Genomic DNA, 8,063 nt, shown 5'->3' with positions numbered 1-8,063 from the left:
GAATGAGGATTGAGTTTTGAAAGGATTGAAATTTACTAACTTTTTTTCATCTTATTGGAAAATTTCCTGGATATCGGCATTTAAGGAACCGGTGGATATTCGAAAAGTTGAAGCTGTTTTTGCAGGGCAAGGTTTTTCAAAGGGGAAGGTGGAATGCCACGTGCTGTCATCAGCGAAACTATAGATAGGATTTTCAAACAATGGAAGAAGAGCATTAACATGCAGCCGCTGTGGTTAGCACAGTCGCTACAATCATCGTCCTTTCCACACTGAGGGGAAAAGACCTAAGTTCGGATCCCGTCAATGACACTAGGAATTTTTATGGATCTTTTTCAAAACTTGGCCGAGTTAATCGGTCTCAGGCGAGGGTAGCATGATTTTTTTTCCTCCCAGAAACTCGGGTTTTTCTTCCAGTAAACAGCAAATCGACCACAAAGCAGCGATTATACACATGCGGATCAGGATGCCTTCTAAAATGTTACCAATAAGTTCGGTCCGGTGGACTATTTGACGGTCGACTTGCAGAAACCATTTAGAACTATCCCCGAAGTGTAAGGAAGATTGGATCTATCCATCAGTTCTTGAGGAGTATGTCTTTCATTTTCGAATATTCATTGGCAATTGTTGTTGCTGTGATCCATCTTTCATGGATCCACCTATCATTTCACATTTACTTCCATTTCAGGGAGAGATAAAACTTATTAAGCCACACTCTTACATACCATGTGTATTATAAGTTAAGAAATAATTCAGCGAAATTTTTAAAAATCCATAATTTTATGTTTGCATTTTTAGCAATAATTGACCAAGAGGAATGAGGGTAACGGTTTTATTATTTCAAAGAGAATGTCGCTCCATCTTGCGGATTTTAATCCCGAGATAATCCTTAATTAAAATGTTAATTATACATTTTAATTAACATTAAAATGATAATACTCTCCTTTCCGCTGACACAGCTTAATAGCCTCTTTAAGCATAAAAACGACAGATAGCAGCCTTCCAAAATCATCCAGCCACTCTACAGGGTGTTTCCTAATTACGTGGCACAATTAAACGGGTCTATTCTTCTGTCGAAAACAAGTAAAAAAGTCCTCATGAACACGGGTCCTTACACCTTCGTTATGAGACACGCCATCTTCATATTTCGTGCGCATCCATTAGGGCACAATCAATAAATTGACTTTCTTATGGATAAACAACGTCTTAATATGGTTTTGTTTATGTTTTAAATAAAAAAAGAAACATAAACCTGAGTAGTGGACAATAAACAGTTTAATAAAACTGGAATAAATCTAATTATTATTACAAAAGTTGGTTTTTTTGGTAGAAGAAAGAATATTTTGTTTTCTATTATCAAGTAGCCTCGATACTTTTGGAAGTGTGTTATATATAGGGGCTTTCGATAGGTCTCGTCAAACTTTGGAAGCGTTGTCGACTGAACATAGGGATGAAAAACATCATCCCTATGTTCAGATTTGGCCATGAGCATAGATGGTAAGAACCTGGACCATTTAGGTAGTCACCAACACCAGCCCAGGCGTTTCAATGAAACTGCTGATGGTGTCGAGACAGAATAATAACTGGGAAGGGTTTCTACTTGTCCATAGAAGGGTTTCTACTTGTCCATAGGTGTGATTATTAAAAACAAGTTTCGGTACACTGCTTCAGAAGCCACCGACAACAACCATTGGATGAAAATCATCTTGCAGGACTTGTACCCGTTGTATGTGGTACAGGTAGAGCTGTTGCTCAAGAGAAATTTTCCATACAAATTAACGTGCACACTCAATGCTGCTGTTACATTTCTGGTGCTAGTTCCGGATTTCTCCTCGATCGTGTTACCCATCTGTTCCCTTAAAGCAGGTGTTCGAACGGTGCTGGTTCTTCTCAATTCAGCGTTAGCCGACGCTTGATAGACAGCTGCAAAAGAATTCTTGGTTGGACTTAACCATGCAGAAAAGTTTCCCATTAGAGATTTTTGAAATTTACTTTGACTGTCATTTTAAAACAAGATTCTATTGTTGTTGCTGTTGTAATAGGGTTTTAGGAGCTTCGGTAACTAAGGCCATATGGCTCCGTGTATAGTGTCTATAAATTGCATTTGTTCTATGGCCGAGTTTCTGTTTGCTGAACGAAAAACTCGACTTTTCGGGAGAAAAAACCATGCTACCATGCATAAAAGGCCAATAAAAATTCCTCACATCATCGACGGGACTCGAACTCAAGTCTTTTCTACCAGATGTGGGGAAAATAACTGGAAAACAGGCTTTGTTGAAACTATTTTTTTTTTAAATTATTAAATTGCAAAAAAATTTAAATGACTTGTCTAATAAAGTTTCATTACTGGTAAGATCTATAAATATCATCGAAAAAGAGAATGAAAAGTTCGGACTAAGTTTCTAAGAATTCTCAATAGGTGGTATTGATCTTCTAAAATTAATAACCAAGCCCTCGTGGGTAACACAGTTGATTGGATCACTGTCCTCCCCTCACCGGGCAGAAAAGACCTGAGTTCGAATCCCCTCGATGACGGGTGAAATTTTTATGAGTCTTTTTCACATACGTGGCAGAGTTAATCGGTCTCAGGCGAAGGCAGCGTGGTTTTTCATCCAGCAAAAAGAAAATCAACCTATGAGGTTGATTTCCTGTAAGTAAACGCAATAACTAAAATAATTAATAAATGTCAAACATTTGAAATAACTCACCAGGCGGCGTACTATCTGCTGCAATTTTTAAAATTAGAATAATACATAAAACTGATAGTTAACAGAACAAGAAGAAATCATTAATAAATCTTTCAACGTTGAGAAAATAACACCGCCAGGTGGCATAGCGATTGCGACAATTAGTTTTAAAAAATACAAGTACTGTAGTTCACAGTTCCGGTCAACAAATAAAAAAAAAAGAGCTGCTTCTTGATTCAGTTACCCAGTGATAAATCCGACTATAGTTCCAGCAATCGAACGAAATACACACTGTTTCCATGGTTACAGCAAAAAGAACAAAAGTTGAAAATGGGTTTATAATTAAGGTTGGAGTTGGACAAATTGTATTCAAGGCACATTTTCAAGTTATTTCAGTAACTCAAAGACAGAAAAAAAAAAAAAAAATGGTCAATGGAAGATTAATCTTAAGTGTCTCCCCTTCCACCCCCCTCCCCCCTTTCAGCGCTCCTGGATTTTTAAAATATCCGTTCTAATGCTGATGATCCGAAAATTACTGACTGCTGATTATATTCAACTCCTTTTATCTTGAAATTGCGTGATCCCCTCTATTAAGGTTCGTGTATTCTGGAAGGACTACTTCCTCTTGATATATTATTCCGCGTGTACTTGTGTGTGCCCGTGCGCGTGAGAGAAACGAGAGAGAGAGAGAGAGATGAGGAAATAAAGCAAACAAAAAAGTACGATTAAAAACTAAGCATTGTTGTGATGGATTAAAAAGACCAACTTAATACCCGTACATCTGTTGGCGTACAGATCGCGTGAGATACGTCATTATCAGCGCAGCGAGCGCGAGAGTCTTCCAAAAATAACGCACTCCGGTCCATTAAATGTCGATCTCCCCTGAATCCCAAAACAGGCTGTTACTCTAGTAAAAAGGGCGTACAATGAATTACATGTCGTGTAGTCACTGTACGAAATTTTCTCGCAACAGATGTCACTGTAATCGAAATATTTAAAAAAGAAAAGTTTTTCGCGTTCCAATACGCGGTTTTAGCAAAGTCGTTAAAGAAATACCGATAAATAATTAAAAATGCGGGTCCAGACGATTAAGTGGTTTTTCCCCTGATGAAGGAGCTCAACGAGCTTCATCGAAACGTTGCTTCGTTAAAAATGCGGGTCCAGACGATTAAGTGGTTTTTCCCCTGATGAAGGAGCTCAACGAGCTTCATCGAAACGTTGCTTCGTTCGGTCGCGTTAAAATGGTAGTATATTAATCGCGGGGTTGTTACGAGCATTTTGCAACGCTCCTCGCGCCGTATTTAAGAGGATTTAATTCCACTTTGTTGGTCCATAACTCACCGATTTCACTCTATGATTAAGCAAACCAAACTATCAAGCAAAGCGTTCATTTCTTTGTTGACGTTCGAGACGACGAAGGTGGAAAATTAACTGCGAACCCGTGACAGCTATCGCTACTGTCCGTTTAACTGCGTTTCCTAATACTTCGGGCTTCAATAAGAGGCGGGTAGATTGTGATGTCGAGTGCAGTAAACAACCCCTACTTTTCCACACTGTCACACATAATGGTGGCGATAATGCGAGCAGAAGAGAGACAAAAAGAAGAAAAAATCATAACCTTCCCTACCGCTTTCGTGATAACGAGGGGGGGGGGTGGCTGTACTCGACGCTAGGCATTGATCAATGGAATGAAGAGCGTCTTTCTGGCGCCATTAGATCGCTTACGATGGTGTGTACGCCAGAGAGAGAGAGAGAGAGAGAGAGAGAGAGAGAGAGATTCACACAATCGACGAGGTTTAAACGCGTTTGGAAAGGAGCTCGGTGGTGTGTCTGAAATAGCGGACGAAGTATTAATTGATAAATGAAAAGGGTGCTGTTTGTAAGGAGACGTAAGTGACTATTTGCGGCCTAGAGAGAGAGAGAGAGAGAGAGAGAGGTTTTGAGTGGGAGGTCGCTCTTTCCTTCTGGGCAACATCAAATATTCACGCAGTGGAGACGGAGACTGGTCGTCCGATGCTGTGATCGCTAATGCCACGTGCAGTAAGCCCGTCTCGTATTCGTTCTATCTTTCTTATTTCGCTCGGCCTCTTCTCTTCCACCTTTCTGTCGGTCTAATTACTTTCCTTTTTTGTTATTTTGCCTTTTATGTTTATTTTTACCTTCTTTTTTATCCCCTTTTCACTTTCTTTAAACAAAATTTACATTCTCTCTCTCTCTCTCTCTCTCTCTGTTTATCCCTCTGTGCTTTAATTTCGCTGTTTTCCATTATATTCTGCCATCTTCTGTCTCTCATCTTTTCACTTTTCTACTCAGCTTCTTCCTTTCTCTCTTTCCTTGCTTCTTCCTTTCTTTCCTCTTCTCTCTCTTTATCTACTGTTTCTTTCTTTCTCTCTTTCCTCGTTTCTTCGTTTCTGTCCTCTTCACACACTGTCTCTCTGTCTCATCTTACTTTTCTTCTGAGCTTCTCGTTCCTCTTCTTCTCTCTCTCTTTATCTTCTGTTTTGTTCTTTCTTTCTTTTTCTTTTTTTTTTGTTTGTTTGTTTCTTTTCCCCTTCTCTTTTTCTCCATCTCCTGTGTTTCTTTCTTTTTCTCTTTTTTTGTTTGTTTCTTTCTTTTCTCTTCTCTCTCTCTGTCTTCTGTTTATTTTTTTCTTTTTCTCTTTCCCTGTTTCTTTCTTTCTTTTTCATTTTTTTCTCTCTCTTTATCTCCTGTTCATTTATATCATCCTCACTTTCCTAGTTTCTTTCCTCTTCTCTCTTTATCTTCTGTTTATTTCTTTCTTTTTCTCTTTCATTGTTTCTTTTTTTTCTTTCCTCTTCTCGCTCTCTGTATCTTTTGTTTATTTTTTTATTTCTCTCTTTCCTCATGTTTTAATCTCTCTCTCTCTCTCTCCTTCTTCTTCTTCTTCTTCTTCTTCTTCTTCTTCTTCTTTCTCTATCTGTCATATTCCCTCTCTTTTCCCTTTCTTTCTTTCTTGTGCATCAAGCCTCTTAAAGATTTTGGTAAAAGGTCTTGATGTCAACGTAACAAATGAGAATCTCCCACAGAAGCCATCAGCCAATATTGCCAGCCAATCAAGCATTTGAACAAAAAGCAGAGTTGGCCATCATTTACCTCGATGTCCAAGTAGCTTTTGATGCATTTCAATTCCAGCTTTATTTCACCTATTGCAGCATGACTACAATACAGGGGAAGACACGCTTTGGGTCCTAGGCGGCTTGCCCCACGAAAGGATCCTTATGCTACAAGCCGATAACCACACCTCCTCTGATAAAAGCACCCGAGGTGTTCCTCGGGGAGGAGTTTTCTCGGGCGTCCTTTTCACCGTAGCTATAGCACCACTTATCTCATTCAAAGACAATTTAGTCAGTTATGCGACGACCTCAAACTCTTAACGAAGATCGCCCCCTGAAGATATGGCGCGATTGTCCCTCATGGCGCGTTTGTTACGCTGTGCCAATGGTTTCTGGCAATTTAGTAATTGGGTGGCGCGATCATCCTTGGATCCGTCTACTGCACTACGATCCGGGCCAGAATAGCAGAAGAAGCAGCAAAATTTGTTCTCCTATTCATAAGTGATTCGGCTGCGTAGGCTACCCACTGCTCCTTTCTGCGTTGTGCACGAAGTATCCCTTACTGAATGGCAATGGATCCTCTTACACTTTGCACATTATGCAGGCTTTTAAACAGATGGCCAGTATCAGCGCATGACAGTTTCTTTTAGAAGCCAATCCTGAAAGCCATCCCCTACAGGTTACGGATACCATAAATACAACTCTCAGGAACATTGAAGCATACCTGTCCTGCTTTAATATATAAATAAATCCTCAGAAGTCAGCGCAGAAGTCCCTTGGAGGAACAGGAATTCCGAATATGCAAGCCTACACTGACCGGACCTCTGCTTAGTCTTTGATGTCAAAATGATGTTCGACAGCCACATTTACATCGCAACCAGTAGGTTCTCTTGGCTTAGGTTGGCCATCAAGCGGCAATTGCTCCTTGGTCGAGATCCCTTGACCCTCACGAAGTTTCGATGTATCCGGCAATCTTGTGAGGTTCAGAAATTTGGGCCTCAGCAGCTCCCACTAACACGAAGGGAATTCAGGCAAGAGAGTACTGCTTTCTGAAATGGGCCAATTTCAACCTCCATCGCAATCATGGGATCACTGCTGCTGAACTGGCAGCGGCCTTGCCAATTACAATAATGTCCTTTATTAATAAAAGGAGATGGTAATAGGATCTCTCCTCTCTCTCTCTCTTCCAGTCCACCATCTGGGGACTCATGCTTCTTGGAAGATATCACAACCTTGGCTCAGACCCACTCTGATGGTTGTCAGTTACACTAACAGACTTACTTATCCTGGCTGACGGATTTCAAAATACACTTCAATATCAGGATTTTAAAATCCATTGAGTGATCACTGAATTATGACCACCTAGCTACTGTAATACTGTTCGAACAGTGGTCGTCTGCTGTGGCCGCGAGCAACCGACAAAATGAGCCTTTTCCGATATGGAAGCATCCGACACCCAAGCTCCCACAATCATGACCTTTTGAAACTCCGCGATGTCTTTACTACGACTCCCACAATCGCTAATTTACCACGTTGATGTGGCCAATCAGATGCAATTTACCACTCCTCTAGGTACGAAGCTGTTCAGGTTTTTATACAGCGAGCAATGTGGCATAGTCCATTACGGATGGGGTGGTCATAATTCAGTGATCATCAAGTGTAGATGTCGACATGTCCAAATTGATGAAAGAGAAAATGTGCAGACAGAGCATTGTTCTTACCATAGAGCCTTCTCCATTCCATTCAGCTTTCTTTTTCTCTGTTTCTTATTCTCTTTCTCACTTTCCTCTCTCTCTCTCTCTCTCTCTCTCTCTCTCTCTCTCTCTCTCTCTCTCTCTCTCTCTCTCTCTCATTCGTTCATCTTTTTATCTTCATTTCAAATGCAAATTGAGCTTTACAAAAAACTCCATCGCGTGCACTGCAACTGAAAATCACAAAAAATATTTCTTCTTTTTAATTAAAACGGCGATGTTCATGCAAATACATCTTTCGCGTTTGTTTAGTCTCTGAGATAAATTCTAACGTTTCGAGCCCTCGTTGGTTGCAAGACAGCTTTTTGGGGCAACGTCTAAAGAGCGCTATCGGGTTGGTGATCACGTGGTCCGGATGATGGATGCTCGGGAATTAGTGGCGAACTGTGATCGCGGAAGAGATTACGTCGGCGGGCAAATATTTCCGAACGTCTCCTCTATTGACACGTGACGTCCCCACGACCTCTGGGTCCCTTTGTCCGGGGCATCCATCAGAGCCCAAATCAGCCGAATCCATTCGCAATTTCTTTTCCGAATCTTTTCGGCTCAAACGA

Source organism: Mastigoproctus giganteus, chromosome 13 (genome assembly GCF_048544385.1).
Source record: "Mastigoproctus giganteus isolate SK-2022 chromosome 13, ASM4854438v1, whole genome shotgun sequence".
NCBI lineage: Eukaryota > Metazoa > Arthropoda > Arachnida > Uropygi > Thelyphonidae > Mastigoproctus > Mastigoproctus giganteus.
This window is presented reverse-complemented; position numbering follows the sequence as displayed.